We start from the raw sequence: 11,213 nt of genomic DNA, 5'->3' as shown, positions 1-11,213 counted from the left end.
CGGTCTGTGATGGCTTCCGCAATTCCATCCCTAGCTCGGCCAGTTAACCCTGCGACTCGCTGCCGTCGAGCCGCTTGATCGCCATGCTGGCGTACAGATTGGTATGTAGAGAAAGAGAGAGCGTTGTTAAGACAGCGCTCGTCGGGGGCGGGGGGCTGGAGTATTTGGAAGGGAATGGAATGAAAGGCTCCAAGAAGGATGCTCGTTCCAGTACAGATACCGTTGGCCTTTTTTTTTTTTTATGTGAATTATCACCACTCATTTCTCATTTAAAATTCGATCGGGTGGCGTGGGGTGGTTTTCACCGTCTAACTTTTCTCCCAGTTGGAAAACCACAGGTATTTGGGTTGGTCACCTCGTTGGCGGGTTGGTCGTTTACACTGTCCCCAACGCAACCCGGGTCTAGGTCTTCTGAGTCGTCGCCTGTGGTCCCGGCCTGGCTCTCAGCACGTTCTCTTGCCTTACCGGCGTGCTGATGAATGTTTCTTTCACGGGCGTTGTTCCCTGGGTACCCCTGATGCCGTCGGCCCCTGCCCCCGCCGTTGCCTGAGAAACCTGTGTGTCTTGTCCTCCTGCCTGTCCCCTTCCCGGGTGAGAATACGCCCACGCGATGCTCACGGGTGGGTGAACGCGGGACAGAGCGCCCCAGCTTTGGGATTCGGGCGCAGTCCCTTCACCCGCCGCCCTTGTGGCCTAGGCAGGCTTGGTCCGCTTGACCTCTGTCTGCCTCAGGGTCTCTACTACAAAGGACGTACCGACCTACCTCCCAGGGGTGTTGTGAGGGTGAATAAACATTGGCACAGTGCTTTGAAAACGTGAAGGTGCTGTGTAACTGCTAAGAAACAGCAAGTAGGGGGCAGAAAGCTCCCTACCGTGTTGCACATGTCCGTCAGCTCCTCTCTTTGTACCGAGGAGGCCTCATTCCGGGAAAGGGCGGCAGAGTGGTACGGGAACAGCCCAAGGTCCCTGGTTTCCGAGGGGACGGTGTCTGTCGGGGTGGCGGCAGACCGGAAGCAAGTGACCTATGAGAGAGCGTGTGGGAGGGCGCTTAATCAGCACACGCGTGGGTGAGTTGACCGCACTCTCCAAGGGCCTTCTCGCAACACACACACAGAAGGTGAAGAATGTAGCTTACTCCCTCAAGGGCGTACTCTGGGAAAGATTCTACTTTGTGCCTCCGGAACAACGGACACGTTCCACACAGCTCGCCGCCCGTTCCCCGTAAAAAATAGCCCGCCCTGGTTTCACTCCTCTTGTGTTGTGGCATTTACGAAACGTCTGTGGACCCTCCTGTGCCTGGGGGACACGGGAGAACGAGGAAGACGCCCAAGAACAGAGACGAAGCCCTGCACTGGATAGTGTAGGGCTTCCCACGGGTGTCCCTTCAGGCTCTGAGACGGAGCGAGCGACGCAGGCGGTAGGAATGGCCCAGGGGAATGAATGAAGAAAGTGGGGCCGGGCCCGCAAGGCTCCGACCCCGAGCGCGATGCTCGTCTGTACCTAGTCTAGAAAACCGTCTACAATACAGTTCCGCGGTGAACTCTAAAGAGTTGAGCTCAAAACGACCTTTTTGAAGGGAGGAACTGCGCACAAAACAAGAGAGTAAAGTAAATAAGACCAGGGGAGTGGGTTCCAGAGAGACACACACAGCTCACAGCCGTGGGGGGAAACGAGCGGTCCCAGGCCTTCAAACAAGAAACTAGCACGGAGCCAAGCATGTATCTCCACGGCGCCTGCGGCGGCACAAGAGACCGAAGCCCGCCCAAGCCACTGGGTCGCCCGAGAAGCCTCCACCAGCGGGCGGTTACAGTTCACGAGAGTAATACGCGCTCCACTTCTTTGTCTCCGCGACCAGGACGCGCAGGGAAGACAGCGCCTGGCCGCAGGGACGGGCAACCACAGCAGAGAAGACAGACGACCAGCAGAAACACCCGAGTCTCTCTTNCGGCCGCCGGCGCCGGGAGGGAAGGATCGGGGCGGGGGCGGGGCGGAGGGGAGGCAGGACCTGGACGGGAAACCCGAGAAGACGCGGGCCCGCGGCGCCCGGAAGCTGGAGGCCCCACCGAGGCGGTGGGTTAGCCTCCCCTTCCTTTCAACAAAAAGTACATGCACTACGCAACAGAGTCAACTAAACGTTCAATACTAAGAGCTTGGTCGCCAATTTAACCTGAAATTGTTTTAATCCTCGTTACGACCTTTCAGATTACGTAGGAACCTAATGTTGCAACAACGAAAGGAACATTTGAACAGAGGGCGTCAGGACAAGGCGTCCATTCTCAGAGGAGGTGTGTGGGCTGGGGAGGTGTCCGATGGTCTCCGAAATTCAAACGGACGGAAATGTCACATTTTCTTCCTGTGGGGTTCCGTTGCCTCTCTCGGTCTGCCCGGATTTGTCTTTTCCTCTTCTGTACAAGAAGATTCTTTCCGGAGATCGAGTGGACCTAAAGGTAAACGTCCTCTTCAGACAGGAGCAAAATGACCGAAGCGCTGCGTGTCCCCGGGTGATTGCGGCCCTGGAGCAAAGCCAGGCGAGACACAGGACTGGAGAGGACAGGGTCGGCGAAGCTTCCCTGACGTTCTAGCAGCGTAGCGGCATAAAGACCCGAGTTTACGGATTGTAGCATCTTTGTTTTCTTTTTCAAGTGTTTTGAGGAAGAGCGGGAGGGAGGGAGGACCCGCGAGAGCCGGGGAGATGGAGAACNGAAGGAAGGAAGGAAGGAAAGGAGGAAAGAAAGAAAGACAAAGGAAACAAGATCAAGGCAGTAAGTATGTTTAATGCTAACTGTCTTTGCCTCTAGGCCCCTTCAGTGGCTAGAGGTACAGAATACATGTACTTCCTACACGTATCCGTATCTGTTAAAATCAGTGAGCCCTGGGACGGCGACCTGGGTGGTTCAGTTGGTTAAGCATCCGTCTCTTGATTTTGGCTCCGGTCATAACCTTGAGGTCGTGATATTGAACCCCACCTCAGGCTCTGTGCCAGGCGCAGCGCCTGCTTAAGATGCTCTGTCCCTCTTTCTCTGCCCCCTCTCCCAGTCTCAAAATGAATTAACGAACTTAAAGAAAATTCTCCCTCTCTCTCTGCCTCTCCCTCCCTCACGCCTTCTCCTCCTCTCTCTAAAATATATACATATATATATATTCATAATAATTGATAAAAAATAAACAGGGAGCCCACGCCGATACCTTAAAGTCCAACTTTCAATTTTACCCACGCGGTTCCTCCTTGCCCTCCACCATTTCGTATTTGTTTTTTTTAATGTTAACTTATTTATTTTGGGGGGGGGAGAGGCAGAGAGAGAGGGAGACAGAGAGAATCCCAAGCAGGCTCCCCGTTGTCAGTGCAGAGCTCGACAGGCGGGGCTCGACAGGCAGGGCTCGATCCCAGGGACGGGACCGTGAGATCGTGACCGGAGCTGAAATCAAGAGTCGGATGCTCCACAGACTGAGCCGCCCAGGCACATCATCATTGCGTATTTGCTTGTATCTCCTTTCTCCAGCGGAAAGGACCTTGACTCCCAGCACCCAGTACCCATTAGCTCAATCCCGCAGTACACACAACATTGTGACAGAATTGTTATGACCGCATAGCTATGAAGTACAAACCGACTGTGGGACAGTTCAGTATGTGTTTCCAGTTCTTGTCTTTGGACTTGAAGATGTTTGTAGTCGATGTACTGCGCCCAAAAGTCATCTCAGTTGGTTATTTTTTTCCATTCCAGCGTGCCTACGCTATTCCTCTGCGATCGCTAGGTTCAGTTATGCTTATATTCACCGTTAGGGACTTCCCCCCTGTGATTTAAAAACATGTGTAAAACATTAATAGAATTCCAAAAGTAAAATTACAGAGAAAGGTGCACTCAGAAAAGCATCACTCTCTGCTTCCATCTCTCCCCCCCCCCCAACCCGGGGTAATTTCATCATTTATCTATTTAGAGAGCGAAAGAGGGGGAGAGGGGCAGAGGGACAGAGGGGGAGAGAGAGACTCTTAAGCAAGCTGCACGCTCAGTGCCCAGCGGGACGTGGGGCTTGATCCCACCACCCTGGGATCCTGACCTGACCTCAGGTCAGGAGTCAGATGCTCAACGGACTGAGCCACCCAGGTGCCCCTAGTCTGTTTCCTTTGGCAAGACTGTATAATTTTCTTGTTTTCACATTTTTCCTAGCAAACAGTAGCATACTACATATGTTTTTGGACTCCTTCCCCTCCCCCCCCCCCTTAACACAGTCAATGTGTCATACCTAAAGGAATCTACAAATCAGGCCAACCTGCCCTCACCTCCTGGAGGCCACAAGGTCAGCCGACGAAGAAAGTAAACTAGAAAGCTCCCCAGCTTTTGCAAAGACTGTGACGTGTCAGTGGGGAAACGGTTCGGGGAAAACCCCGACGACATCAAACCCCTCCATCCAACTTTAAACCACCAACTGATGTGCCGTGCCTGGCTGGCTCAGTGGGTAGAGCAGGGGGCTCCGAGTGGAGAGTTCTAGCCCCACATGGGTGTACGGATCGGTGAGGGAAACAAAGGTAGGAGAAGCGTGGCTTAAATGGGATCTCCTCAGAGCTTGCAGCCCACGGGTAGACAGCTGAAGCAGGCAGAGCTGACCTTTCTCGAGGAACTCACGGCCGCCACGGTGCCTGAACGTTTACATTTCGTTAAAACCTAAACGTAACCTTATCAGAACAGCAGCTAGCCCCTCAGGGTCCTGAAAGCCTTGCTTCAAAATTCCTTGGCATCTTACTTTATCTCTAGGCCCCCTCCCTCCATAAATTTAGAAGTAGATCAGCAGTCACTCCTCCCACTCCCAGTGCAGCAGTTCGTGGTGCCTGCCCGCCGGGTCCTGTCCTGGTGCTACCTAGAATACCATCATCTATTTGCACCAAAATGCCTCAAGACTTCTTTCTTAGCCATCTGCTCATGAACCCAACTTCATGTAAGAAAAATGAAATAAAGTTAAAAAGTAAAGTAAAATAAACTAAACTGCGAACGAATGTTCATTTTAACTGGAAGAATCACAGGCAATCTCTCCTGGTTCTTCTACTTTCGTCCCCCAACGGTGTGAAGGTCCACCGCCCGCTCGCGCGACGGGGGCGTGGCGTATGTAGATGAGCGTTCGCGCGGAGGCTGCCGGTCCCGGGCCGCCCGGGCCCGCAGGTCCCGCGTGGGGGCGAGGCAAAGGCGCCCGCGGGTGTCTTGTCGTCCGGAGAGGGTGGGGCGGGGGCCGCGCAGGGAGCCCCGGCGCGGAGGGCAGGCGGGGGCGGCGACCGTGTGTAAGAAGCGCGGCGAGCGCCAGGGTGCGGGCCGAGGCGGGCCGAGCAACTCATACTTACCTGGCAGGGGAGATACCATGATCACGAAGGTGGTTTTCCCAGGGCGAGGCTTATCCATTGCACTCCGGATGTGCTGACCCCTGCGATTTCCCCAAATGTGGGAAACTCGACTGCATAATTTGTGGTAGTGGGGGACTGCGTTCGCGCTTTCCCCTGGTTTTCTGGTTGGCTAATGACAGACTATGCGTGCTGCTGTCTCGCTGCCTCCCGGGTTTTTCGGAGCTCTGTCGTCCTTATTACTCTGGCGGCAGGGGCGACGTGCAGGTAGGTGGTAGCGGCTTCAGTCTTGTTTTTCTGGAGGCTTCATGTCGTGTTTAACATTTGAGACGGGGTTGGATTCGAGCGCTGCTTACCGATCCGCAGTTGCTTTCAACGTTACTTCTCGCAAGCGTGGGGGCTGGCCTGCGGCAGGCATTCCACACAGGTCTCCCTCCGTCCCAGAATATGCCAAGTCAGTAGCTTTAGAGGATTCCCACTTGGTTCTAGAGGCCTTTAAAAACGTTTGAGTGGGGCGCCTGGGTGGCTCAGCCGGTTGAGCGTCCGACTTCGTTCAGGTCACGATCTCACAGTGCCTGGGTTCGAACCCCGCGTCGGGCTCTGTGCCGACTGAGCTTGGAGCCTGTTTTCAGATTTCTGTGTCTCCCTTTCTCTCTGACCCTCCCCAGCTCACACGGTCTCTCTCCCTCAGAAATAAATAAAACATTTAAAATAAATGGATAAAATAAAGACGTTTGAGAACCACTGATCCAACATAGTATATATGTCTTAGTGGGGGTTCCCCCCCAAAAAAATTTTTAACATTTGTCTTCGAGAGAGCGTGCGAGCGAGCGGGAGAGGGGCAGAGAGCANGCGGGGGCGACACAGAATCCGAAGCAGGCTTCCAGGCTCGGAACTGTCACCACAGCCGGAGGCGTGCCTGGAACTCCCAGAACCATGAGATCATGACCTGAGCCAAGTCGGGCGCTTAACCCAGTAAGCCACCCAGGCGCCCCTACACGTCAGTTTTCTAACCCACTGAGACGGAAGTTCCACGAGGCCAGAGATTTTCTTCTGTTGATTGCTCCATTCATACTTGGCTACAACAGTGCATGGCTGTATAATAGGCTTTTAGCATGCTTCGTTAATTAACATGGATCTCGGGCTTAAAAAAGAAAAAAATAGAGAGAGAGAGATTCGGGGGCGCCTGAGTGGCTCAGTCCGACAAGCATCCTATCCTGACTCTTGATTGCAGCTCGGGTTATGATCTCACAGTTGGGTCAGATCATGCCGGAGTTGGGCTCTGTGCTGACAGCACGGAGCCTGCTCGGGATTCTCCCTCTCAAGCATCGAGTTGGAAACACTTCCTGTTCGGCGTCATCAGTAGTGTCTCTGAACACCCTTTGCTTGAGCCCCTAGATGAGAGCTGTACAAAACCCAGCCCAACCCAACCCCAAACAAGCAAAGAAAACAGGCCGGAGCCAGAGCCGGGGGAGAGGACCCACCCACCAGTCTTACACCATCGGCCTCCAAGCTAGCCTCGTTCATCCCCTTCTCACTGTAGAAGAATGGGATCGTTTTACAGACATCAGAAAAAGGTAAGTCAAGGGGATGCACCTTAGTTTTCTGCCATGCCCGCCTCTTCTGTTCCTCCATCTCTTCGCTCTGGTTCAAGCTGTAGGGGAGACAGAACTTTATTTTTAATCTTGTTAGGGTCTCCAGCAGGGCCTGAGAATTAAATGGACAGAAAACAGAATATCAGAAGGAAAGCCTACAGATGTTTTACATGTGCATAGGAGACCCCATAGTAACATGAAGACCCAAAGAGGTGGCTGGGTGGGCCTCCTGGTTCCTCCCCCGCCCCTTTACTTTTCCATTTTGTGTATCTGGAGGCCAAGACCTGGTGCTTAGTGTTCACTACCGATACCGGTGTGTGATTGCATTTAGGCCCGCACCTGTTTTCCTCCTCGGATTATGATCCATTCTTATCACGATCTCGATTTGGCCAGTGGGATCCCTTTCAAACTAGCTCGTGTGCTTGACCCGTCCACATCAGTGGCACATTTCTTTACTTGTTGGCACAGCTCCACGTTTCAGGGCATGACGAGACCGACTGATACCCAGCCGTGATGGCCAGTCTGGTGGCTTGGCTCCTTTGACCCTCCTTCGTGCACCCACCTGGATTCCTTGGACGGAGGTGGTTACTTCCTGAAATAGGTCAAGGTGCTTTGGACTTCCTGGAGAGGCACCGGAGTCAAAGGGGGAGGGGAAGAGAATACCAGTGGCCGGGTTGGACTCCTTGCCTGGCTCCAAGTATTTTAACCCACGTTTCGGATCCCCTCGGGTGTGTGCCCACCGCCCAGGACCTCTCACCCACCCAGCGAAAGTCCCGCAGAGGCGCAACAGGCCACATCTACGTGGCCTTCCCTTGACTGTCTCCACTGCCTGACTGGGTGGCAGTCACCGAAGGCAGTGCCTTCGAGGACGTGGGGCAGTACCTTGGAAGCACCCGGCTACTCCCCATGACATCCCGGACAGGAGGCGGCGGCCATGCTGGGGCCCACTCTTGCATTTGCTGGCCGCCAAAACCCTCCTCCCCCTGCTCTTCCCCCAAGCGCCCAAGCTAGGTCCCCAGGGATGCCACACCTCCACGTTTCATCAGGGGGCCAGGCACGGTCCGGTGACCGTGTTAAGGTTTTGTCTTTGGTGCCTGTCTGCCGGTCTCTGTCTGGAGATGGTGACATTAGAGGCTGGGGTCTCTCTGGGGCTTCAAAGCAAGAGGCTCTTCCCGAAGGCCACCAGTTGGACTTCAGCGGCAGGGCCTCCTGAACCCGTGGAGACAGCGGGACCGCAGGACTGAGCCTGGGCCGGGGAGCGAACCAAGAGGAGCCTGCCAGGAGAGGAAGGTGGATGGCGGAACGCAGTCTCCGGTTGGAGAGGCAGAATGAAAGCCGAAAAGGCGCTTGTGGGCTCCGAGGTCAGGGATGGCAGCGGCCGGGTCCCTGGGGCCTCCGAGAGCCACACTCCCGGTGCGCGCGGGGTGCGGTTCCGCTGCCGGCCCCCGCTGTGATGCGCCCCAGCTGTACTTGGAGTCTCTGGAGTTTCCTTCCCGCGGGGGGGTGGGGAGAGAAGGACCTTTCCCTGGCGTTCTTCTCTGCACCCACGCTCTTCCTCCCACCGCAACAAACTGGCTCCGTTCCCAAGGTGAAGCCCATTTGCTCCTGGGTGGGTGCTCTCCGGCTGGACCTTGGTATCTTCCTCTTCAGGCCCTGCCAATTTAGCCTTAAGGGCCGAGCGCCAAGTCAACCAGCGGGTCAGAACCCACAGCCCAGCTGCCTGGGTAAGGAGGTGAATTTGTGCGCCCGACCGTGATGACAGCTGCCCACGTCTCACCCCCCCCCTCCCCTTCTTCTGCGCCCTGCCTCTAGCCCCCCATCGCCCCGACCCTGACTCTTCGGGGCTCTCTCTGAGCGCTAAGTCTGCGTTTTGCCGCCAAACTCCACACACACACACACACACACGCGCCCCCGCCCCTTTCGACATACAGGTGGAGACCCCAGCGGTCCGGCCGGCCCGTGGCCAGAAAGCGGGTAAGATAGAAATATTTCATCTATTTCTCTCTTCCCTCCGTCCGATGTAGGGGGAGAATCGGTGCGGGTGGATGTACCACCCTTGCACGGGGTGCGAGTAATCACTGCCCTCTCAGCAGGAGCGGCCCCCTCCACCCCTACCCTCACCCCGCGGCCCCCCGCCCCTCGGCTACGAAGAACAGGTGCGAAGGCACGGGAAAGCTGAAGCGTGCCGGCACCGCAGCCCTGTCCTCAGACTGACAGGAGACCTGAAGGGGCCGCCGAAGTTCTCATCACGACAGGCAAGGCCCATGAAGGGAGCCCTGCTGCGTTTCGCTTCTGCCAGTGTCAGCCTTGATGCAAGCGCACAACTGGCGACGGCCTAGAACACCTCAGGGTGACGGTTCTGTCCCACAAGTAGTTTACGCTGGTCGAGAAGAGGGGGTTCTGTCTCCGTAGACCGGGATGTTTAGAGACCCTGTGAGAGGCCGGGAAGGAGACAGAAGGGACTGCGACTGGGAGCGACAGACCCAGCAGCGACTTGTCCTCGGAGGCAAGGCAGGAGTATCGAGGAGGGAGAGCCTCCGTGAAGGACGCCATGGTCGCCCCTGCCCCGTGTGACGGCCCGGGCGCTTGCGTCGGCCTCGAGGGCTTGCCGGGGGCAGAGCCTCTTTGCCCGCGCGTCTGTCCGGAGCGGGAGCGGCGGGCGAATCAAAGCGGGAAGGGGCGCGGGGCGGCGCGGGGCTGAGCCGGGGCAGGAGCGCCCCCGGGCACGTGCAGGTAAGCGAAAGGCGCGGGTGGCGTTCCCCGGCGGCGGCGGCGGCGCGCGCGAGCGGCTCCGCGGGCAGGCGTTGCGTGAAGGTCTTACTGCGTTTGGCCGGTGAGAGCGGGGCTGCCGCGGGGCCCTGGGCGGGGCGGAGTTGCGGCGGGGGCCTCCCCGCGTGGCGCAAAAGCGTCAGGCACCTCCTTCGAGCCGGAATCGAACCAGCGACCTAAGGATGTCCGCGCGTATCCAGCCTACAGTCCTCCGCTCTACCAGCTGAGCTATCGAAGGGCGCACGCTGGCGGGCCCGGGTCACTGCTGCTTCTTGAGATGACGGAGGCCACACCACACCGGCGAGCCGGAGGTCCGGCATGCCTCGGCGTGGCTGGAAGACGCCGCCCCAGCGCCCCTTTCCGGGCAGGGGGAGCAGGTCCCCTGCTGTGGGGCGGCTGCCCGGGCGGTGGCCCAGCATCCCGGCTCGCGATTGGCAAGATGCCTGTTGCATTTCCCCTCCCGGCGCTCCTTTCTACAGGTGGGGGCGGCAGCGGTGCGCGGCGGGAGAGGGGAGGAGGGGCGTGGGCGAAACCGGCGTGTAGGTTGTGCGGCGACCTCGCGGAGCTGCACCCGCGGGAGCGGGCACCGGGCAGGCGGCTGCGAGCCGCCTGACCACCTGCTGGTTTGTCAATGCCTTTAGTTCAAAATAATCCTTAGGCCAAAATGACATTTTTTGGCCACCGTAAGAAGCCAATATCGTCTTGCCTGGGTTATGCAAGCCTTCTAAACTGACTGATTTCCCTGCTTTCGTCCTTAACAGCCAGATATTTTATTTTTAATAACGATAAGAAGTATTATTTTCGGTGCCAAGCAGAGTGGGAGGTGGAGGACTCAGATCAAGCCACTCCCTTGCTCAGAACCTGCCAGTTGAGGGTTGCCTGGCTGGCTCAGTCGGTAGAGCGCTCGGCCCTCTGTCTTGAGGTTGTGAGTTCGAGCCCTGCTGTGTGTGTGTGTGTGTGTGTGTGTGTGTGTGTGTGTGTGTGTGTTTCTTCTTCTTTTTTTTTTTTTTTAAGATTTTTAAGTAATCTCTACACCCAACTTGGGTCTCCAACTCACGACCCTGAGATCGAGTCGCATGCCGCACCCACTGAGCCAGTCCCCACTGAGCCAGCCCGGACTGGATGTAGCTTACCTCAAAAACCAAACCGAAACAAAACCTTTTGGTTCAGTCAGATTGAAAGTCTTAACAACGATCTGCGCAGAGTTGAGTGGTCGCTGGTGATGCCTGACGGCCTGTTCTGAGGGGCGGCCCGCAGCACGACGGCCCTGGCCAGGGACCGCTTACACCTGAGACGGACTAGAGAAAAACACTCGCAGAGGTGGCAGCCCAAGTCAAGAGCGACGGCCGTACCCAAGGAGATCCTCGGCAGCAGTGAGTACCTGTGGTCATTTCCATGCAGAACTGAGACAGGCATTCTCAGCCGAGACACCAAGAAGGGGTTAAAGCAGTATTGGAACATCTAGGTAGATGATTTCCCAAGCGAAATAGAAATATTATCGGGGGGGGGGGGGGGGGGGGGGG

General features: G+C 56.5%; 2 non-coding genes across 2 annotated transcripts; one reads left to right on the top strand and one right to left on the bottom strand.

Moving 5' to 3' along the window:
* Window positions 1-5,321: 5,321 nt before the first annotated feature.
* On the top strand, window positions 5,322-5,485 carry LOC144232484 (U1 spliceosomal RNA). Its single transcript, XR_013335403.1, has one exon. It is a non-coding gene; the product is annotated as a U1 spliceosomal RNA (small nuclear RNA).
* Window positions 5,486-9,838: 4,353 nt separating this feature from the next.
* Window positions 9,839-9,928, bottom strand: TRNAY-GUA (transfer RNA tyrosine (anticodon GUA)). Its single transcript is given in 2 exon segments — window positions 9,839-9,874; window positions 9,892-9,928. It is a non-coding gene; the product is annotated as a tRNA-Tyr (tRNA).
* Between the last annotated feature and the right edge of the window lie 1,285 nt (window positions 9,929-11,213).

Source organism: Crocuta crocuta, unplaced genomic scaffold (genome assembly GCF_008692635.1).
Source record: "Crocuta crocuta isolate KB4526 unplaced genomic scaffold, BGI_CrCroc_1.0 scaffold1094, whole genome shotgun sequence".
Taxonomy (NCBI): domain Eukaryota; kingdom Metazoa; phylum Chordata; class Mammalia; order Carnivora; family Hyaenidae; genus Crocuta; species Crocuta crocuta.
This window is presented reverse-complemented; position numbering and strand designations above follow the sequence as displayed.